Genomic DNA, 25,935 nt, shown 5'->3' with positions numbered 1-25,935 from the left:
AATCCTGCATATTGTAATGAAGAAAATTAAATTTATGTCAACTCTGACATATCAACTAACGGATATTTCCTATCTTACTTAGCATATTCATGGGGTTTTATAGTTACATTACTCTAAAAAGGGACATGTTTCTGTATTGTTTTATTTTTAATTAAATTTACTTTACAGTTTAAAACCTGTTATTAACGATTAATATTTGCGGCTGTGATGAATGCAAAGTCAATGCCTTTGCACCCAAATACAGACTATAAAGAAACTAATATCATTATCATTGTGAACTATAGGCAGAGAAATAAAAATGAATAATACGAAGCAGATCCTCATAAATCTGTGAAACATTAAAATGCACCGTGTGTCTATAACTACTATAACAAAATACTGATATTAAAATTGTATTAAGAGACTTAACAAAATCCAGTATATCTACTAAAAACCTGATAATTCTCCAATCTTTGGGTTGATGCAATACACTTTTAAGTTTGCAATGATATTACAGTAATAACATTTGAAATGGAACAGCATCTCTAAGGTATAGATGGCAACCAACTTATCAATTCAAATATCGTTGACATGATAATTTCCCTGGGTGTACTTTTTGGAACGCTGTAAAATACAGGTGACCAGATAGGTTTCTGTAGGAAACTATTTGTCCCCTTATTAAATAAGCAAGATATCCTACTTAGAGTTTTACTGTAATCATTAGATTATTCAATTGCTTTAATGTAATTTAAAATTTAGTTATTCTCTTACAAAAAATAGTTTAAAAAATTTTAAATTAAGTAAATTTGTGTCTCTTATGCTTAGTTATAAAAGCTACAATTAAATGTTAATAAAAATGAAATAAACAGTTTCTTTAGCGTTGAAACCAAATTTCAACATCTAATAGTGGTTGGTGAGTGAGTGGTCGAACATTAGGAAATATATTGTTATTTTATTTGAAACCATGAAGCGTTTATTTTATTTGAAACCCTCTAAAAATTCATAACTATACTACATCGGAAAGTTCAGATACACCTTTATCTTCTAGGGAATAAATCTCATTGAATCCTTTGATTAATCTTCAATAAAACCGAATTATATCACATAGAGGTCATTATTAAAACTTTAACTAATCAAAGACAAAGCAAAATCTTGACCATACCTATGACTGAACCAAACCAAACTAAAACCCCAGGAGTCAGTCAAACCTGCAGTCAAAAACTGGACCATTCAATGACTACACCTTTATCACTGACAATAGGAAACAGACAAACCTGCAACAAAAAACTGATCACACCTTCAGAGAAAAAACCAACCATTAAAAAAATAAGCACTCTCTCCTTTCTGAAACAGGCAAGAAGGCAAATAGAAATAAGTTTAGTGTCTCTCTGCAAGTTGTAAAAGCTTCAAAAAAATCAAACAACCTAGGGCAACAACCTGCTAACTTAACTAAAAACAAGGTAAAAGTAAAGCAAGGACCTCCAATTAATGCTAAAAAAGAGGTGAGAATGAGAGTCTAGAAGAGTTTTGCATTAAACACATACATTTTTATATTAACCACATGCCTAGAAACTATAGTCAACTCTTTCAATAACTAAATACTGAACCTGCACCATCCATGCTCACCACCTATGCTCAGCCTCTCGTGCTTCCATCATCACCACCTGCATTTGGTCAACAAATCCAAGTAATAGCAGATGTTCACCAGCCTAATACTCCTCCCACCGAGCAAAATCATGTTTATTTTTTAGAGCATCGGAAAAAACAAGGAATCAATTCCTAAACAGTTCAATACAACACAGCCCTGTTCCAGAGAATATGAAACATAAATCCCTTACTATCCTACATCAAAACACAGACATAATTGCGAGCAAAATCGAACGCCTGAACACCCTCCTCAACATTTTAAAACCTGCCCTATTGATCGTGACGGAACATGGACTGACAAAAGGCACATTGTCAAACACAAGACTAACAGGATATTCACTGATAGCATACTACTGCAGAAAACACCATCAGAAGGGAGGAGTTGCTATATTCAAAAATGACACTTTAAAATGTCAAATTGAAACAATTGACACTTACGAATACAGTATGGAAATGATATGTGAAGTATCAATTGCTAAGATTGAACTTGGCAAATCCAATCTCTACCTAGTTGGGATTTACAGTACTAAAGGAAACTTTTAGGCGGGTCTGGATGTTGTATCTGATGCATTAGAACCAACTAACAATCCAGTGTTAATCATGGGTGACATTAATATTGACAGCAAGGCAAAAAAAGAATGACTACATTCTAATGACAGAATTCTTGACTAGTTACAACATCCAGAGACTGGACCTCCCATACACTAGAATCACACCAACCTCCAGAACATCCATAGACTGTGTTTGCACTAACCTGCAGCTAGAAAAGCTGCATGTTAAGGTTTTAAACACAGCAATCTCAGACCACACAGGACAGCTCTGTACCAACTTGGATAACTACTTACCCCCACCACCATCGGCTGAGCGCAGAAACACGAGTACAAAAAATTTGCTTAAGTTAAAAGCTCTCCTTCACCAGCAAAACTGGACAGCAGTCTACAGCTCAACGAATGCAGAGGAGTCTTACAACAGTTTTAGCAGTATTCTTTCTAACGCAATAGATACGACATGCCCTATAACAAAAATGAGAATAAAAACAAAACGAAATTAGCAAATTACAACTGACCCCATAGCAACGCAGTTGAGGAGACATTACATTGAAGATCAAGACTTACACAATATAACTGGATGTGAGATAGACAAAAATAATGCAGCTCAATTAAAAAAAAGAATATGACCTTAGACTGAAACATCTGTGACGACAAGAAAACATTGATGTGATAACAGTGGCAGATAACAAATCAAAAGCAATATGGCAAATCATAAATTCAGAGAGGAAGTCAAAAGAGGATAAGCCTCTGCCCTTAGCATTAGACATACAGGGAGAACACTGATAAGTGACCCAGTCAAAATTGCAGAACTTTTCAATATTTTTTTCATAAACATAGCCGAAGACACATTACATGAAAACCAAGACAGTGTTCAAAGAATACTCTCAGACGCAAATCCAGATATTCCAAATTTAATACTGCAACCGACATCCCTAGAAGAGGTAGACAAACTAATCCGATCATTGAAAACCAAAACCTCAGCTGGATATGACAGTGACTCTACAAAATTGTTGAAATATGTAAAGAAGAAATAGTTGGTCCTCTAGTGAATGTCATTAACAAATCTTTCACTCCTGGAAAATTTCCCTCTGCTTTAAAAATATCTAAAGTTTATCTAAAGCTCAAACAAGGAAACACCAAACAACTTGCTAACTATCGGCCGATATCACTGATACCAACTTTTTATAAAGTTATAAAAAAATTATCTTTGAGCAGATTCCTACAACACTTGTCAATGAACCAACTGCTTACATCACAAAAACACGGTTTTCAGACTGGAAGATCAACAACAACAGCACTTATGAGCCTTGTCGAATTCCTAACAGACCAACTGGATGAAGGCAACACAGTTAATACTATCCTGCTCGACTACTCTAAAGCCTTCGACTGCCTTAGCCATACAAATCTTTTAGACAAACTGAAAAATCTTGGAGTGAAAGGACAATCATACAACTGGATAAAAAAGCTACCTAACAGAACGGAGACAAATTGTCGAAATAAACCATACCAGCAACGGATTAACACAACAGATAAAATCACTTCCACAGATCATTAATCGCGGTGTACCACAAGGATCTGTACTAGGGCCTATTTTGTTTCTTTTATACACAAATGACTTCTCTAGGTACATGCAAGACTATAGCCGTACACTATTACTGTAATATATGCTGACGATACGGTCCTCCTCCTTGGTCAAAAAGAACCTGAACAACTTGAAATAGCAGCATAAACCGCACTAAACATGGCAATACAATACAGCCAAGGAAATGATCTTGTTTTAAATAAGAATAAAACGAAGCAACTGGTCCTAGGAAGACACAAAGACACAACAGGAAGGCTAAAAAATCTGGAGGAAACTACTACTTCAAAGTACCTGGGTATATTAATTGATTACCGTCTCGCTTGGACTGACCACGTAGATTCCCTTTGCAGGAAGCTCAGCACAGCCCTGTATGTAATCTGCAGAATAAAAAATATTAGTGACACAGCAACAGCAAAGATAGCTTACTACGCCCTCTATGAATCTAACCTCCGGTACGGGATTGCAGCATGGGGGCACTACAACAAGCAACTTGCATCGGCTCCTTGTCCACCAAAAAGAGCAATCAGGGCTCTAAAGGGTCTCCAGCCTAAAGAATCCTGTCGTCAAGCCTTTGCAGAGTTGAAAATACTAACTGTAGTGAATCTTTACATTCTGGAAGCAGTCTCTTTTCTCTACCTCAAGTTACCTGAAGTAGCAAGAACCAATGACCAAATTCACAGCTAAAACAACAGACATGGCTCTAGCTACCAACTCCCTGTACACAGACTGACAGCCACAGAAAGGAAACCGACCTACGCTGGAGCCAAGTTATGGAATGCCCTTCCAGAGGACCTGAAGAAGACCAGCAGGCTTCAGTTTGGACAACTCCTGAAGTGCTGGCTACAAGAACATCCTTTCTACCAACTTGATGAATTTTATCAATGGACTGACAATGCCTAACCACTGAATTTTAACATATATTTCTATGACCCTTGTTCTTATCTCTATGATAATGTACAAAAGAATTTCAAGAAACAAATAAACAAAAAAAACTCTATTATAATTTTGTTTTTGAATATAAGCTATTAGACAAACGCTTTGTGAAATATTTTACTTTATCAGATTTCGAGAAGTTGGAGGTACACCAATGAGTAATTAGTAAGTTTGGGTGATTATATATAATTAGATTATAAAACTATGGATTACATACATTTCTAAATCTACCACCGAATATATGTCAAAAATTCAATTCCATAACATTTTTCGTAAGTAAGAGCAAAGAAACTATGCAGCAGCCTATATTATTTCTGAAACTATATTGAAGAATTACGTAAAACATTTAAAGATTTGGATTACCCTGAAAAAACTTTCAAAAATCTAATTAACAAATCAAAATATTTAAAAAAATTTATAATATCATTTAAAAGAACCCTCCAAATTTCTTAAGCTGCTTAACACAAGAGTTCCTAAATCTATTAACTATACTAGAAATGGACGTGAGCCGTATAAAAACCACCATGTGGAACATGTAATAATATATGAATTCTTCAAGATAATTCAGAGCAGTAATACAGGAATGACCTATCCTATAATTGGCAACATCGACTGTAATAATAAAAATCTAATATACAAAATTAATAGCTAGTTTTACTCTAAACAATATATTAGCCAAACATCTAACCAATTAAGAATTCGTATGATAGGGCATAGGTCTGATATTTTCCATCAAGAGAAGGATAAATCATTGGCAAGATATTGTTTAGAACATAAGCAAGATAGAATTGAGGAGTGTTTTACATGAAAAGGAATACGGCAAACACCACCATGCCCGGATGAAAATTGCACATATTAAAATTAAAGCACATGGAGCAAGCTCATGAAATAATGTTGAAGAAAAAATCCAATTTATTTAAGATTCAGATAATTTTGAAAATAATTCTTATGCATTACAAATTTGTTAAAATTACAAGTATTATTCCATCCTTTACAAAAATCAACTGTTCCACCAAGATTAAATAAGATTAGTTTTAATTTCATGCACTGTGTTTACATTTATGTTTTGTTGATTCTTGTTTATCGTTTTATAATTTTGTTATTATGTATTAATTTATATTTAAAACTTTCTGAAGATGGGGTATTAGATCCCCCAAAATCTATAAGTGAATAAATGTTTCTTTTGTTTTACTCTACTTAATACACATACATCTGTATATACTTGTATTTAATGTTCAGGAATCGAACATAAAACTTCATTTACGTGATTATACTCTATTTAAATAAAAGTAACATTTTAAATAAACTCTATAAGCCACTATATTGAAAAGTCATGTTTAATCAATGTTCAAATTTATTCAAAATAAATGATAATTAGATAGATATTGGTCGTTGAAACCCGGATGAATGTTTTATTGTATTAAATAATTCAACTGTCAGTTATTGCAACAAATTGAAATCCAGTTGATCAAAAGGACAAGTTTAGTTTAATAACAATGTATATTCAATAAGCTTAACAGAGGTAACTAACTGTGACCGTATTGAACTGTCACCGTTATCATTGACAGTTCAATTAATCTCTTTACCTAATAAATTAATTTTTAACTTAACTAAACTTATTATCTTGAACTATCTTTGGATACATAACTAAGAATTCTCTGAGTGTCATTATGATAAAATAAGTGCATGTACAAACTTTATGTAATGATAATAATAATGTTAATAACATTAAGAGTCCATGCTTAGGTGAAAGGTTTATTAACTTTAGTGAATTATCAATAATAATGAAATTGCCCTTTCTGTCTTATTATTGAAATAAACCGATTTAATAAAGAGCTCTTGTTCTTAATAAAGTTCGGAGTGAGTAAACGAGAGCTACATTGGTAACATACCACAAATTAATTACTTTTAATATTTAACTGCTAAGTAACATATAAACACATATGAAATACTATGAGTATAACTATGAAATTTTAAATTGTCAAAGAAACTATCTATATCCTATTATCCTTTCAATGATATTCTTGAACTCGTTGACGTTCCTCAAGACTGCAACATCAGCCGCCGAATACTTGTTTCAGATTTTTTTGAGGAACTGCGTGAACATCCTTTGCTTCAGTTCATGCATATTTCACTGACGATTTGAAAAAACCTTTCAAGTAGCCCCATGGAAAAAATCATAAACAGATACATCTGGTGATCGAGCTGGCCGATTTCAGCCCCAAATCTTGAGATCAAACTACCATTACAATTATTTCTAAGGGTGGGGATGAATAGGTCTGCAATGCGAACAGTCTTGCTGAAATCAATATCCAGGTCTTCCAGTAATGGAATATAAGATTTATTGAACTTAATGTGCTGACTTCGCAGTATCCGATTTTCTCCCGTTATATTCAAAGGAGTCAGGTCCAAAAACTCGCTCCATCGCAACTGCACACAATAAGCTCTTTGAACTTGGTAAAGGCATAATTTGAAGCTCTCTGGGGTTAGGAGCACTCCAGTAACGCATGTTCTGTTTGGCAACATGGCCAGAAAGGTAACAATGTACTTCATCAGACATAATCAACAGGTTATAAAAATTAGGCAACTCATGTTTTAATTTCAATAATTCATCACAGAACTCAACTCTTTTGCTATAGTCTGGCTCTTGCACAGTTTGAATTTCGTAAGGATGAAAATAGATATTCTGGAACAGTGAGACTACCCCCAATTTAAGGCCTAAATGTACTATATACTAGAAAGTTAGCATACACCTTCTCACCGAAGCCTAATGATACATATCATATGGCGTACTCCCTCTTGTATTTTATTTTCCGTAAAACCGACAATATATTTTCTTGTTTTGGCTTTAGTTCATGCAACTTATTGCACTAGTTGAAATGAATAATAGTAAACCTCATGCTAATTTGTATATTTATATTTGAGAATAGCTAAACTTACGGGCTTGGTGATGGATACGATGTTTTTATCATAATACCAGGATTTTATAAATCTATTATTTAGCTTGCAATCAAATAAATATGTGGAAATGACAGCTCGCTGTAAGTTATATGCTACAGAATCGTTGTCCAATAATCCCAAGCCGTACATCAAAAATTGGGCTTAGTCGACCACAACAATAAACTTGGATTTTGTACATCTCGTATTGACAGTCCATAGCATTAATAGTGTAATATTTTACGGACATGTTAAAAGAATCAATATGATCACACACTTCACTATTCAATGTTTACCGAGTACTATTATAGTATATTTAATATTATTATGATAATATATAAACATACTGTGAATTTCCTTTGCAACAAATTTTAAGTAAATATGTATATTACTAAAATAAATATATTACTAATAAACTATAAATATTACTAATCAACTATAAATATATGTACACTGAATTCACAAGTGATGTAAACTATAAATTTTATTATGTTTACTCCAATTCTATTCTCGGGGAGGTAATCTAAAAAAAATAATACTTGAACAATTATCTATTATTTCATGTTTGACGATGAAAAGATTGAAGGAATAGTTGAGTTTCGGCCATTTTTATCTTAATATGTAAAAAAATATAACACAACGTATCGAGGATTGAAATCTATCCTCTTTGTCATGCGATGATAGAGTTAGTTAATAGAAAAAAGACAGGAAAAATTTAAACATGATAAGAAGAAAAGGTATCACGCATACCCAAAGGCCTTGGAATTCAGTCACTAGATAATAAACCTATGTTTTGTCACAGCAGCACAGTAAAATGTGGGATAATAATAAGAAAATCAATTTAGGCACTTCTTATGACCTCGAGACGTGAGAAAAAAACTACCTATCGACGTAATCGTAGAATTATTAGAGCTATGCATCTATGTAAATATTTCAAACTAAAGAGTAAAATCTATCATCAAGATCAAGGCATAACTGATTGTTTAACCGAAAAAATACGTAAAAAATGAAAAATAATTTTAAAAACCTTATTTAAGGGAGAAATGATAAAATAAAATAATTTTTATTTTATTTTTTTATACATATTTTGTATGGATATAGAGAAGGAGGTAAAAGGAAATCACAATGGAATTGATAAAGTTACATTTATTTGTACGCATAAATACAATTATGTCAATGTTTTCTACAATGTACATAGTTTTTACAAGTATGAATGTGCGTTGAGCAATTGTTTTATAACTTTTAAACATGTGTGATATTTAACATCTTACAATTTGTGTTATTCTATTGAGGATAAGACGATGATAGGAAAAGTAGGAAAGATTACTTAGTTATTTTTGTAAATTTATTTGTAATTTGTTGTAAAAAAGTAACAATTTTGAATAATTTATTATAAGAATACACTGTAATTAAATTATTGTTTATAAATTTAAAATTTGAAAACATGATTAACATTTTTGTAACTCTAACTTTTAAAAAGCCCGCCCCAATGTGTTTGATATAAGAGAAAATTGTTCCCTTTGACGGCTGGCTGGTCCAACCTGTCATTTCAGACACGTTGTTATGATATGTGGAAGATTTAACATTTATGTTTACATTTTTTGAAATAATAGCTACGCTCGATAATTATTTCGATCAAATAGTAAAGCCATCGATTTTTCAGTCGTCGTGAAATAGTTCTGTTAGCTTATTGTTATAGTTTTGTCAATTATAGCAAAAACTGCAATCGCTGCACTAGTGGAGCGATGCTATTTATTTTAATTATGAAAGCACGACTATTCGACAATATATCACTTAACATATATTTAATATCGAAAGAATTATTACTTTTATCGACTCAATTATTTATCTTTGCTATAAGTAATTAACACCACATTCACTTTTCACTGCACTTCATACTTTACGAAAACATGTATTATTGTATAGCAGCTGTCCACGCGGACGCATCACTCACACTTCAATCCTTAAATGGAAAGCCTGAGATCGAGGTAACGTTCGCATGACGTCATTTTTTGTACGTGCAGCCGGCTCCACGAATTATAAGACGTTGTCACGTCAGAAAGTATTGTTTTTTTTTGTACTGAGATTGTATCAGTACTTCTGCAGCAGCAGCAACACCGATACGTAACAGCCACTCACGGACCCTCCACACTCCCTTGTACACAGCGACTACGTCACTTTCTGCTTGAATTATTGCTACAGGCAATCCGCGGTACACCTTTTAATATAAATCAATGTTAAAATGTTCTCTGGCTCGCGTGTGTTATTGATGAGGAATATTAGAGAAAATGCCATGACTATTGTTACGAATAAAAGTTATAAAGGTTTGAATGTACAGTTGGTGATATTCATGGTTGAATAGGGTAAATATACAAGGTATCGACTGCCCATTTTAATATAACTTTAATTATATATTTTTGCGCAAAACATAGCGGCTCTAATACGCAGAGGCCTCGCCCCAGGCAAGGATACCATACTGCAGTAAGGACTACACGTATGCGAAATACATAATACTACAACGATTAACAGTCAGCGCGCATCTGAGCTGCTAAAAAGCACATTTAAGTTCTCTTAAGCAATTTTTAATATACTGAACATGTGTAAACCATGTAAAATTGTTACTGATGACGACATATTATCTTGAAATTACATCCACGAACATAAATTTTTGGAATTTCTTTTACTATATACAACTTAGATGTAACTAAATAAAAGATATTATTCATGACAGCTGATAGAATTGCAAACATTTTTCCATATTTCAGATAATTCACAACGGTGCGCTCACAATTGTTACGTCACAAGATTGGAACATGTAACTTTGGTGCACTGTACTATAGGCCGATTGTAACAAAGACGATTAGGGCAACTTAGTAAATTACTTGCATTAACCTGACTATACAGAGAGGTTTCTAAAAAACTGAACTATTCTAAACATACAGTTTCTCCACGAATTTATTTCTTTCAAAATATTTATTTAAAATTAAATTACATTTCATAGATGAGATTTTGTCCTTCTTCACTATTTTCAAAATAAAATGTTGCTTATTGGTTGATTTTTTTATAAATATTTATTTCGTTTGCAGATTTCAAAATTAGTTATTAATCACGTTTACTTTCTGAACAGAAAAATACATAACAATATAATCATAACCATAATGTCATCTGCCTAGGAAACATAGAATATACGGCCATATAAAACTTTACCCAATTAATAACTTGATTAAATAACACACCAAGTTATAAAGCTCAGGAATACATTCTGTAACACAAGCAAGTGGAAGCACAGCTAGGGACATCTTGTCTATAGTCAGGTAAGATTTGTTTTGCACACAATTATTTCCGTTACATTGGAGGAGTATTTTATCCTCACACTTATATTTCATTGAACATAATATATCGACAATAAAAGAAAAATATGCATTGAAATCCAAAGGAAAATATGATTTTATTTATAATAAGTAAATTAAAATCACACTTTCTGAAGCTATAGCGTAATTACATACTTTAGAAACTATATTTTTGTATTCAGCTCTTTTAATTTGGCCTAAGTATACAATTTACTAAATATCCAACATGAAGTCCCTTTAATTCCTCGTGGATTGGTCACTTTTTGCTTTCCATGCCATGTGAAATTACGTTAAAGAATTAAATTTGAAAATATAAAAGTATTCTCTCAAAACCAAAATTTTCATTGCACACCTTAACCAATATTATACATAATAATTAGTAATGCTTGTAACTAGCAAAGATTCTTGATTGAAGTTTGTTTTTGACGACGGAAGGATTTTGAAGGAAACAGGATATTTCCGGACATTAGGCATTGTTCAGTGATACAATATAATCAGTAAAAATTCGTTTCGACCGTAGTAAGCGCATAAGTCAGGAACTAAAAGAACCATGTTGTACATTTATTCCATGCATACTAACTCTAAAACATGCACTTAATAAAACTAAACACTAATTATTAAAACTGGCCTACAGAATAAAGATCAGGTCACAATATGTGTGCACTCACCGGGCAACAAAATAGAACCTTATAGTATGTTCGTTTACATTAACATACAATGTAGTTATGCATTAGCTTAGTTTACATTCACCTGAAGAAGGGAGCAGATTGCAGATCTTGAAATGTAGTGTTTGCTGATTTTATTGTATGACTAAACGATGGCGGAAAGTGTCGAAATAGTATAAGTTATCCGCATTTCATAAAAATAAAATGTCAAATTTATTTATTTTAGAATTAACAAAAAGCATTACAATTTTGAAAAATTACAGACATTGTGTTAGTACAAGTTTTTGAATTATTAGAATTCGCAATAGAATATATCTCATTGGTACACTTGACAAAAATTAGATCGGACTAGGAGTTAGGATGCTCGTAACTTGACAAATTGAAGACATCTGAACAATTAGATGGTGCGGTACTGAATTAAAATTACAAATTTTCTTTAGAAGGCGGCATGCGATCTCTTCTAAATACAGAAACAGCTAATTTTATGCACTCGCATAACTAATAAAAATATGTTCTTTATTTATACTGTATTTCATTACTTTTTAAATCTTTACTATTATGAAGTGTCTGAAAACGTTAGCATAGCTATCAAAAGGCCTAAAAAATAAAAAACTATAAATATTGGTTCTTCAAATGTCAATGTATTGATTTAGGGTTATTGTGAATATCCAATGCAAGCTCCATCTTCAACGTAGGATCTTAAATTTTTACATACATTATCTAGCATTTAGGAGTATCATTAACATCGTTAGTGGGGGATCCAGAAAATGTTTTATTCGTAAATTTAACTTTAACTCTATTGATTTCTACCTATTATTATTATACATATTATTTATACCATCATGAGTGTTTAAAGTGTAACCTGAGCGTAAACAGAGTATTGTGTAACCACAACTATACTTAGTAGCTTACATAGTAACTATAACTCGCTTTTATGTAAGTGACGCCACATTACCCCGCAGAGAAATACTGTATTACTACTGACATTAATTAGGTAAACACTTTAGGAGTATCATTAACATCGTTAGTGGGGGATCCAGAAAATGTTTTATTCGTAAATTTAACTTTAACTCTATTGATTTCTATCTATTATTATTATACATATTATTTATACCATCATTAGTGTTTAAAGTGTAACCTGAGCGTAAACAGAGTATTGTGTAACCACAACTATACTTAATAGTTTACATAGTAATTATAACTCGCTTTTATGTAAGTGACGCCACATTACCCCACAGAGAAATACTGTATTACTGCTGACATTAATTAGGTAAACACTTTAGGAGTATCATTAACATCGTTAGTGGGGGATCCAGAAAATGTTTTATTCGTAAATTTAACTTTAACTCTATTGATTTCTACGTATTATTATTATACATATTATTTATACCACCATTAGTGTTTAAAGTGTAACCTGAGCGTAGAGTATTGTGTAACCACAACTATACTTAGTAGCTTACATAGTAACTATAACTCGCTTTTATGTAAGTGACGCCACATTACCCCACAGAGAAATACTGTATTACTGCTGACATTAATTAGGTAAACACTTTAGGAGTATCATTAACATCGTTAGTGGGGGATCCAGAAAATGTTTTATTCGTAAATTTAACTTTAACTCCATTGATTTCTACCTATTATTATTATACATATTATTTATACCATCATTAGTGTTTAAAGTGTAACCTGAGCGTAAACAGAGTATTGTGTAACTACAACTATACTTAGAAGCTTACATAGTAACCATAACTCGCTTTTATGTAAGTAACGCCACATTACCCCGCAGAGAAATACTGTATTACTGCTGACATTAATTAGGTAAACACTCCCCGTCTGTTGCCACCTGCCATGCGACGACAAATTAGCAGTTTCATTAATTGTAACTCACTTAGCAAATGGTCCTATACGAAACGGGTTGCTGTGTTTTTTAAAAGCGAAAAATAGATGTTTGGACTATTTGGTCCTTTTTAGTGGGATCACGACAAACAAATCTAGTTATTGCGTCATTTATCAATAGTAAATTTACTGGTAATATAAAATTTGAGATTTCTTAATCTTTTAAACGTGTTTTACAACTAAAGAATGTAGTTATAATTTCATTAAGTAGTTAGTTAAGTTCGGGGTAGTAAGGTTAGCATATCAAAGTTAAAGTATCATGCATAAAACTTAAAAATACGTCATACAACTAAATAAACAAAGTAGGAGTATGCAAGTCCACGTATGGATTAAAATGCTTTTCAGAAGTTACATGGACAATTTCAATATTACAGTATATCTCATGACAATCTTGAAATGTGATGTGGACGGCCAGATAATCCATAAAAGAATTTCTGATTGCCTGCAGGAATACAGAAGAGAAAGTCTGCCATGCAATTTGAGATATATACTTGAATGACGATGCCACTCAAATCCCATGGATACACATCCACATTCATCGAAATTTCGCGCAGAATTTAAAGTCCATTGATAAATTCAATGGCATTTTTGAGGTAATTTAAATATAAAATCGATTTTAAAGCTCAATTCATCTTTTGATTCCCATATGCGATATAATCCAGTCGTTGCTAAAGCTCAGCTAAATCAAATAGAAAGACATAAATCATATTTAACCTCTATCTTGTCTATACAAAAATAAAATGGTACAACGTAGTATCTAAGGTTCGATGGAATGTAAAAGAATTCTTATTAACCAGTTGAAAAATCATATTAGTAAAATCAATCATTTGAAAATTTGTTGATTATACGGATTTATTGCTGAAATTATGGTTATTAATAAACCCTATATAAAACTTTTCAACAACGCTCAGTTGCAGCAACAAATTTCATGTAATAAGAACACTATCACCAGACTTGATGTTTCTTGTATATAAATGAAGCTTCCTCAAATTTAAGAGTGTATAAATCAGTTATGGTGCGGAGACACAGAGACTGGAAGTCAGAAATAGAATTTCCAAACACTTTGAGGGATGAAATTCATTAACTCCTGTACTTTTTAAACATATTCCACAATGAAATAATTCTATCAGAATCTTCTAACTTATGAGTTAATAATAAGACTAAGGTAGAGAAGGCGGTATGTCAACATTCAAGTTTGATGTATATAAAACAGCCGAATAAAGCAAGAAACCATGAATGAATTTGCTAATCCATGGAACTTTAAAAAGAAGGTTCAGGTCTGATGGTACTCATTAAAGCCTAGCACGTTAGTTTTAAATAAACCATTAAAATTAAGATTATGAATTTAATTTATTTAACGTAACAATCAATAATTGTTAAGAACATAACTAAAGTCAACAAAAATATAACGTAATTGATAAAACACTCTTAAATTTATTGCAAGTGTTGTTGGAATCAAACATCTTTCAATATGCTTCAAGTTCGTCAACATCGATTGTTAAAGCCTGTTAGATTTAATAATGCATTCCTTCTTGACAGATTCCGACTTATGAAACCTTCTCAAATAGCCTAAGAAGCATACAAATCAAAAGGTTGTGTTTCTATGTGTGAATAACTATTGTTAACAGTTTAGATAACCAAGTTTTAAACTAATTGGATTTAAAAACAATTTGTTGTAATTTACATTTTTAATCTGCATTCAAATTTGGTCACATAAGTTCAAATTAAGTAGCATAAAAATCGCATGTGTGAATAACTATTGTTAATAGTATAGGAATTGGTTTTAAATTAAATTCTGTTGGCCAGTTCTGATACTATGCTGTAATTTTAAATAACTATAATGAAATTCGGTAGTTTAGATAGGCTAATCAAAAATATCAATAATTCGATTGTGATGGTGGCCGCTTGTTATACTTCAGCCCTATAGGGAATACTTATTTAGTAATTTAGATAAAGTAAATTCTGTTGGCCAGTTCCTATACTATAGGCCACTGTAATTTTAAATAACTATAATGTAATTCAGTAGTTTAGATAGTCTAATCAGAAATATAAATAGAGGTTATCCTCGGTACTGTAGATAGGCTAATCAGAAATTTATCAATAGAGTTTATTAAGATATAAAATTGGAAGTTTTAGTAAAATATACTTTTAACTGAAATTCGTAGTAAATATTAAGTGTGCTGCGATTGATCAGTTAATTTTTTATTTATAAATAAATTGTTCTTGATTTTGGAATGTTTTACATTGGATCCAGCAGAATGCACTATGATCGCAGTTTCAAATGTTTTTCTATTTTAATTCCAGGTTTTCCCGACAGTTTGTGCTGCTATCAAATTTGTGTGTAGTTTTGTAACCGTGTAAATATTGTGTGAGTGCTAATTGTAACATTACATTAATAGATCCGAATTAGATTATAGTTATGTAAAGGCTGAAGTATAATAAGCGGCCACCATCATAATCGAATTATTGTTATTTCAGAATAGCCTATCTAAACTACTATCTGAATTAGATTATAGTTATGTAAATGCTGAAGTATAATAAGCGGCCACCATTACAATTGAAATATTGAAATTTCTGATTAGTCTATCTAAACTGCCGAATTTCATTACAGTTATTTAAAATTACAGTATAGTATCGGAACTGGCCAACAGAATTTAATTTATCTAAAATACTAAATAAGTATTTTCTATATGGCAGAAGTATAATAAGTGGCCACCATCACAATCGAGTTATTGATATTTCTGAATAGCCTATCTAAACTACTAAAATGACGATCCGAATTAAATTATAGTTATTTAAAGGCTGAAACATAATAAGCGGCCACCATCACAATCGAATTATCGATATTTCTGATTATTTTATCTAAACTACAGAATTTCATTAAAGTTATTTACAATTCCAGCATAGTATCAGAATAGGCCAACAGAATTTAATTTAAAACCAATTCCTACACTATTAACAAGGTAGTTATTCACACAATCATGTAATTTGTATGCTACTTAATTTGAACTTATGTGACCAATTTTGATTGAAGATTAAAAATTTAAATTGCAATAAATTATTTTAAATCCAATTAGTTTAAAGCTTGATTATCTAAACTGTTAACAATAGATATTCACATATAGAAACACAACCTTTTGATTTGTATGCTACTTAGGTTATTTGAGGTTATGCGACCAATATACTCACTTCAAAAAATTTGCAAAATGATTTCAATAACTTCAATAAGTAACTATAGTTTTTTATGTTCTTGAAACATCTTCAATCTCTATTAATGTAATATTACAATTAGCACTCACACAATATTTACACGATGTTACAAAACAACACAAAAAATTGATAGCAGCACAAACTGTTGGGAAAACCTGGAATTAAAATAGAAAAACATTTGAAACTGTGATTGTAGCGTATTCTGCTGGATCCAATGTAAAACATTCCAAGATGGTTCACCCGTTTAGTATGAGTTCAGCTCCATACACACGCACATAAGAAATATAAATATAAAAATAATGAAATTCGGTAGTTTAAATAGGCTAATTAAAAATATCAATAATTTCATTGTGATGGTGGCCGCTTTTTATACTTTAGCCTTTAAATAACTATAATCTAATTCGAATCGTCATTTTAGTAGTTTAGATAGGCTAATTAGAAAATCCGAAATTCGATTATGATGGTGGCCACGTATTATACTACAACCCTATAGGGAATACTTGTTTAGTATATAGATAAATTAAATTCTGTTGGCTAGTTCTGTTACTATACTGTAATTTTAAATAACTGTAATGAAATTCGGTAGTTTTCATAGAATATTCAGAAATATCAATAATTCAATTATTGTGATGGTGGCCGCTTATTATACTTCAGTCTTTACGTAAGTATAATCTAATTCGGATAGTAATTTAGATAGGCTATTCAGAAATATCAATAATTCGATTGTGATGGAGGCCACTTATTATACTTCAGCCCTATTGGAAAACCATCTAATTTGTTTGTGTATACTCCTGAAGGATTAACAAAAAATATTGTACATTCAATGGCATTACGATAAATGAAGTTGTAAATTGAAAAAATATACCTGTTATAAAATAGTTTGTTTCTTTTTTACCTTCAGATTAAGTAAGTTTAAGTTTTTATTTAAAACATCCTCTACATTTCACATCACTCATGTTATACTCACACACTATCGGTTGGTCGGAGTGTGATTAAATGTACATGTAATGAAGTTATATATTGTAATAATTGTTTAATAGACATTTTTATCAAAACAGCCCAAATTGTTACAGATTAATCAAAGTTTAAAATTTTCGAATTAAAGACGTGTGTACAGGACAACGTCTGTCGGGTCTGCTAGTATATATATATATATATATATATATATATATATATATGGCCGTACGATCTGAAAAATTTATATATAACATTTTTCAGATCGTACGGCCACCGACTCTTGTAAATGTCCTGGATCAATAAAGTTTAAAGATCAGCGTTGGGCTAAAGATACTAATTTCATCTTTAATACTTTTTCATATTTATGTTGAAAAACTTATATATTTGCTCACATAAATTTACTATAGCTATTTTTGTTAATACAACTTTAAATTACTATTATTTTAAGAAACTAATGTGATTATTCAAAAAACCACCGTACTTTCAAATAATCTGTTGCTATTTTTAGTTTGGACTAAGCAAATTACATTACAATTTGTAAGCATGTTGTACTCTTTGAACAATCACCCAAAGCTCAGGTGCAAGCTTGGGAATAAATTGTATTATCATAACACTATTCTTCGATCATCAGACACCAAAAAACTTACCACCACCCTTACTGACGAAAGGTACTACATATAGTTTCACCGATGTGCAGAAACTGTACACAAACAACTATCATATCACCTTTCAGAGCTGACTCTAATCATTTGCTGTAACACTATGGTTTAATGTACTGGCACCTGTCTAGGACAAACTGCTGATTAAACTTATACAGAGCCCTAAAATAGCTATACCCTTTAAAACACTTACTAGGTCAATGAAAACTTCCCAACTAAATACCCTAATAATTTTTTTTTACATTATTTGACTACACTCATGATTAGACAACCTGGAAACCTCGAAATTTTCATCCAGAGTGATTCTATTATAAAATGGTGACCACTGAAGCAGCGCGCCTAAAACATATATAAACTTTATTTACGCTGAGACAGGAATACAATACAAACTGTTTCATTAGAAGCACTATAGGCCCTAGAAGGGTAATAAGCACGTGTATCTGCACTATTGGCTTTAATCTAAAAAAAATTGTGGGAAATCACTTATATTATTTACTGTAATTTTAGATGAGTATTTACAATAAGATTTTGGCTAGCCATCTAATGCGTAACGCAACAAATATTTGCAGTAACATCTAGTGGGAACTTTGTTTCTTAGCTGAGACATTAAAATTTTCTTAACGGGTATCATCACACATATACCGGATATGAACGTCTAACTTGACCATTTAAAAAGAATTGTAAGCGTGATGGTTACTTTATTCCAATATTCTAAATATTAGTATAATAAATATACAGTGATGTAATCTAACACAAACAGAACACACTGTTTTCTTCTTTGGCCACTCCACTATTCTGTTTCTGTTAGAGATATAATTTCGAGACTAGTATATATAAATCTAAGCAGTTGCATTTTCCCGGTGCATTTCACATTTTTATAAGTTCTGATATTTAAAGACATACAAAGGGTCGTTCTTTGCAGAGGTTATTTTATAATAAAATTTAAAATATGACTTTTTTATTTACTCGCTTTTGTTAGAAAAATAAGATAATAAATTATCAGTAAAGTCATAATACCTCTATATACATAATTACCTGTAAGAGAAATCCTCAAAAACATAAACCATTATAGAAACTTTCACTGTTTGCTACTTTTGGTTGCGGGGCTACCTTTAGATCCCACTCTTGTGGGGCTACCTCTTTGTTACGAAACGGAACATAATTCCCAATTCAAAGAAATAGTATAACAAAATTCGGTTGTTGCAGTACCAATTTCCATAGTACACTGAATACTGGCAAATCTTCAGAAAAGTTACATACATGTGTTGATGTCGGTAGGGAATATTGATGTGTTATTATATTCCAAAAATTGAAATTTAATAAATATGCACGTACTTTGACTATTTAAAAAAAATCTTAAGCATAGTTTTGTGTAACGTTATTTCATTTCGAAATATGTCAGGTTGTTTTGGACCACCCAGTATATACGGGCGGATATGTAACTGACTGTCTGATAGGGTATACTAATTTTCTAACCACACATAGAAGTACAGGAAACATAAAATTTGACACGCGTGGTGATTTTACCTTGAAAATTTCAGAAAAAAAGGAACTTTTAAAACTTTTAGAATGATCGTACTTTTCACCTGTGAAGGCCTTTCTATGAAGCTGGATCAAGCGCGAACCGTTAGGGCTAGATTAAATCTAATTTTTAATGCTGAGTAAAAATTAAGTGAACTAGAAAAAAGTACCTGTCTTCTTGCTCTATCTCCATCGGTTTGGCCGTAAAACTGTAGTATGTCTAAATGTTTTGTAAATGTCATGTGAGAATTTAGTTTCCGAGCCTTATAACGGCAGAAAGCTTGGACGTAGCTCAAATCTAACATTAAGTCAAATTTTAAAATAACGTGATTTACCAAAAAAGACCCTCACCTTTTGCTCTATCTTTAATTATTTGTCCACAGAACACATTTAAATGCAATAATGTTTTAATTTTTAAGTGAGAATGTCGTTCCTGTGATCAATTGTTGCCGAACCGTTTATTGAAAATTTAAAAGACACGTTTTCTAACATACAAATTATGTTATCTGCAAAAACGATCTATAGCTCTATCCTTATTGGTTTCCCCGCAAAAATAAAATATTTCATAATTTTTTATTTCAGAATTTTCTTTCTCGGCTCGATAGCGGTGAAACTTTGGTCTTACATTAGTTTATAGCTGAGTTTTTTGTAAATGATAGGTTCTAAAAAACATTTCTGGTGGCTTTTTGTCGTATATCTCTGTGTAAGCTCGAAAAATGTTGTTATTGGAAAAATCTTTATCATAAATTGGCAATTTTAGGAGTACAATGTGTGCATTTATATCTGTTTCCGGATTGGGCTGATATTATTACGTAAACAAGTGACTAATAACAGTACCATCCCACCTGGAACTTCTCTGTTATAGAAATATATCTACTGAGTTCAATGGACCCATTATCAACTTATTCTTTTAATAAAAATGTTAGTACATTTATTCTCATATTACAGACACAATTACAAACAGAAAATAACCACGTGTTTTTTATAAATCCTTCATTACAATTACTTTACAAAATTCACAATATTTGACCGGTGCGGTATTTTTTCCCAAGTTATATACCGACCAAACCCGAGGAATTATCGATAAAGAGTTTTAAATTTACTAAAAATGGTAAAGTCACTTTCGTCGTGACTATAACGGTTAAGCCACAAAAAAGAAGTCAAATTGAAAACTTCAGTCAAATCAAATTACCTCTCCGAAATTAGAAAAACCCACACCAACGAGCCGAGCTAGTTAATTTATTACAACTATGTAACCAAATAACCACCAATATTACAATGTATAGTTTCTTAAATCCTTAATCATTTAATTATATTCTTCTCACTATGCTATCATTATATTATGACGATTATAAAACATGGTCTTTAACATCATGTATTACATAAGCAATCTCCTAATAAAAAAAAAACCTGTGTAACTAGAAAAGTATTTTGTAAACGTTAAAACATATGCAACGGAAGATACAGTTTAGAGATAACTCATGTTTTGACGAGAATAACATCTTATACAAGCTAAAGTTATTCCAAATATCTGGTGACAGAAGGTTCACATTAGTATAATGAGACCCAAAGCTCCAAAGGTTATATTATTCAGGACAGGAACGGGTTACTCAGGTTGAGAGTCTGTTCACGTCTTCTATGCTCTGTCCAGTCTGCACAATGTATCTATGGCATAAGAAGTCTTACCTTATCTGTTTATTGATCTATCTGTAACTCTTTAGTTATGCTTGATGACCAAAATACGCAAAAGTCTGTGTAAACTATAGATACTATCAACACAGTTTTGGGTTGCAAGGTATTAAGTAGATAATTTAAGAACACTAAACTAAAACAAATTAAAGGGGAAGGACATTTCCTACTGTACGTAAAATTGTGAATTTAGGACATATAATAAATCTTCTCCCTTTGTAGAGACAGCAGAAGATTGGTATAAGAGTGCAGAGGCTTTGTTAATCTCATGTCAAATTATAAACATGATATACCTACAGTTAACTGTTCCATCACTAACAAGGCTGACTTTAAACTATATATATAGATATATATATATATAGGCTTTCCTTAACGCTTTTAATGTTGGTTCTAGATTTAATTGTATTAAGTACACAGAAGATATACCATTTTCACCTTTCAGGTATGATGAGGTCCTCATACAAATCTTTACCTCATAGACTTCAGGACATGAAAGAATTCACTCTTTGAACCCAAAATATAATTATTCTAAAATGGATCAGGAGACGTAAAGGAATATTTTCCAGAGGGCATAATATTACTGAGCCCTTAACAGTTTTTTAATGCATATGACGTACATGTTATAATATTTTAAAAACGCGAGAAAAGCTTCGAGTAACTTTAGGTAAGTGCTTTTTCATGCATAACAAATTTCTAACACTAATGCTCATTTCTGTACACAACAATGAGGGACTTATTTCTAAATATACGGATAGTAATTAGAAGGATAATTTATTAATATTTCAAAACTAACTACTTTAACAATTAAAATAGAAACTCGATTGATGGTTTAAAATTATTAATAGATTATTCACGAAGGAGTAAGAAGTTTATACAATTTTAGTTGAGGCTTGTGGATTAGAAAAAAATTTACTAAAAAGGAAACTATATTTTAAATTGATTATCAGCTTTCATATCAAAAAATAGTTACCATGCTTATAGCACTGGTAAAACACTCCTTGAGCATCCGATTATAAAAACATTGAAAAAAGTACCAAATAATATTTTAATTTGCGATAACGATAAATTAAAAAAACTGGTACAACATTGGATATTTTTTAAAATTACACGCCATGTCTTTATTAATCTCTGTATTTTATAATAATAATAATAATATAATAATAATTTTTATTCCATAAATAATTTACAAATTCACATTAACTTTTATGGAGTTATTTGACCACTATTACCAGTAGTACGGTCAGTGATATACTTTAATAATATTTCTTATTGTAATCCTAATTGTACTAAGGCGTCTACAGTTAGAATCCACTTAGCAGACGTATATCCACATATAATAGACCAATTAAACTCCATTCACTGAGTCTGTCATGTTTCGGTATTGATTGAATCCCTTGTTGGCTGCCAAATACAGGGTGAGGCAGACCACCCGTACAGTACGTATAGCTGCCAAACCAAACGAGATATATTATTCGTAACAACTTAAACCCGCCTATTTCCACCCCAAAGAATTTGGAGACATTATTTTGAAATATCTAAAATTCCCCAAAAGAGTAGTTTTTTTTGGGGGGGGGGTTAGGGTGGTTTTTGGAAAATTTTAAAATGTAAAGGTATGTTGAATTATACCTCGTTTTAAAGGTATTTCTTCACTGATAATTTTGGTGCAAAAAGTTTTAACCTATCTTGCCGCTTATGTACAGGGTACACCAAAACGTTAAAAAATCAGGGGTTTGTGGGTAATCTCATAATGTAGGCTATTTCACAATGAGCGATCGCAATATTAAAGAATACTAGCAGTTACCCTCTACTTTGCTCAAAATGTTTTTAAAGTTGGCTATGTGTTGTCCGGAGATAAATATTCTCCTGTCAGAATTATCAGTAGTATTTAATGTATTTGAAACTAGCTATATAAAGGCAGCTTTTCAGATACTGCAATGAAACTCGTGCCTTCATGATGCTGTTAAGATAGTGCTCATGGACTCTACATTAACAGGTGCAGTCTCTTACAAATATAATTACTGGTTAAGTCCTATTTTGTTAACGCTAAACTTCTATACCGTTTACGTAAATCCAATTTAACTGCTGAAATGATCCATGAATGTATGCTCTCCGGTACTCCATCTAGAGTTTAGAACAGATTCGTGCACTATCGTAAACTATCGTAAGATAGTTTGTAGAGTAATACAAGTTGTTGAGTTTAGTACCTCAGCTGCAAGTGTTCACTTCAGAGACAAAACTGACAACTTGGTAAGTAGGTCAAATTTAGCAAAGCAACTGCTCTAATCTATGTTAGAAGGCATTAAATTTCAGTGGCTCTTTTTGACCTACTTAGAAATTTGTACATTTTTACTATCAACAATAAGAGTAGATAAAGATAGGGGTTATTTCTTGTCGTCACTTTTATAGCTGGCTGTTATGATTTTAATGCGTAACACGTTCATGTAGTGCCAACTTGGTGGTGGTGGTTGGTTGTTGGTAGTGATGTCAATATATTTCGATGTTTGAATAAAGTTAAATCTGTTTGACTCTCATCTATCAACCAATATAGTACAGAATCAAAATAAAAAAAATATGATTGTTAATAGAATAAGAGCTAACATATAAACATGTATTATCAGTTAAATGGCTATAAATTAGTTATTATATGCTAACAATAAAAACATAATTGGGACAGATTGGATATTACATTATTGTTGTGATTATCAACCATAATTTTGATTAATTACTTCAAAAGAAATTTAATTTAATGGCTCAGTATTTTAACAGTGAATTTAGTTGCTTAGAGTGTTTAGTCGTAACACCAACGACACTATTTTGGGCAAGCTTCTATGGGCTTATGAGTGTTTAATTGTGAGTGAAATGATTGTAAGTACAATGCAATACTCAACGTAAATCTATTGAGATTTTTGGATATAAAAATAATTTTACTCTTATCCATCCTGAGTATCTGGCACTTAACATCTGTTACACACTTCACTAGAGCTTACGCTAACTGCGATAGGTGTTGGATTCTAACCCTCGAAGCAATTTTGAGTTATATTTTTATAACATACAACGATACAAAATGACCAAAGTCCTGTTATTCCTTCAAATTATCTTTCGTTTATAACAAAATTTAAGAAAAATAAAGTAACGAATCTAAATTTGAAACTAGTGAATTGGAAGATCCTCCCGTATCACAAGCTTATTGGTAGTTTGGTTTGCTGCATATCCCGAATTTTATTCATGGTATTAATATTTTTTGTTTAATAACGGAGTGACCAGTTTCAAAACAATTGTACTTTGTTTTCCGCTACAAGGTGTAACGTCCTACGACTATACACTAACATCAACGAGAAAATACTCATGGGCTGAGCATTAGTAAGGCCTACATCTCAAGAGTTTGCAGATATTTCTTGATGTATGTCTATCAAGAACGAACTTAAGGAATTAAAATTATGTTTTAGGATTCATTAATATACATGTAATATCGAGTTCAGTGGTTAAGAATGTTAGAGTTTAACATGAGATCATATCATTTTTAGCACGAATAGAAGCATTTATAGTACGAAATGATTATATTTCAACGCCAGTCTGCTTTGCTGCTCCGATAAAACATACAAATAAATTGGCCATGGAGACGTACTTCGATCAAAAAGCGTTTTTTCCTAGCCCTTGTCGTGTAGTTCAGGGTAACTTATTTCCAGTGTTAAAATTATAGTTTTCTTATTTGTCGGGACGAAGAAAATATATGTACAAACGTAAGTGTGAGAAGCCTACTTTGTAGGGAATACGTATGTAGCACTCGGAAATCTACTTTGGTAACAAAGTAATGGGTACCAGGTCTTGTAGTTTTCATTCTGTATAAGGTATTTTCAATGCCATAACACAGTTTTCTTGTAGTTCCAATGAGCAAAATATATATATATATATATATATAGATGAATAGGACTGAGAAGTCTATTAAAGGTCTAGAGTGAAAGTCTATTTACTTTCCGTAAAAGGGAAAATCCTTATCAACATTGTGAAGTCTAGTTATTTCGAAAAATTTTGTCTGGGAAAGAATGGATTGTTGAGGCATGTTAGTGGTTATTGCTGTTTTATCCTTAAGGCCCTGTTCAAAATACCAATGTTAAAGACACAACATTGTTGAGTAAAATATGCGAAAAATTTCAATTTTTTTCACGAATTTGGGTTTGTAAAAATGTTTAAATAAGTTAACAATCTATTACATGTTTTAAATTCATTACTAATACAATCTTAAAAATTTTTATATTTTTTTTATCTGTATTACATTACTGATCAAGGTCTCTACAATACATAATAAAAAAAGAAATTAATCATAAATATATTTTCCGTCCAATTGGTCGTACTCCAGAA

The sequence above is a fragment of the Homalodisca vitripennis genome, chromosome 8, assembly GCF_021130785.1.
Source record: "Homalodisca vitripennis isolate AUS2020 chromosome 8, UT_GWSS_2.1, whole genome shotgun sequence".
Lineage (NCBI taxonomy): Eukaryota > Metazoa > Arthropoda > Insecta > Hemiptera > Cicadellidae > Homalodisca > Homalodisca vitripennis.
The sequence above is the reverse complement of the archived record's forward strand: the minus strand, read 5'-3'. Positions refer to the sequence as shown.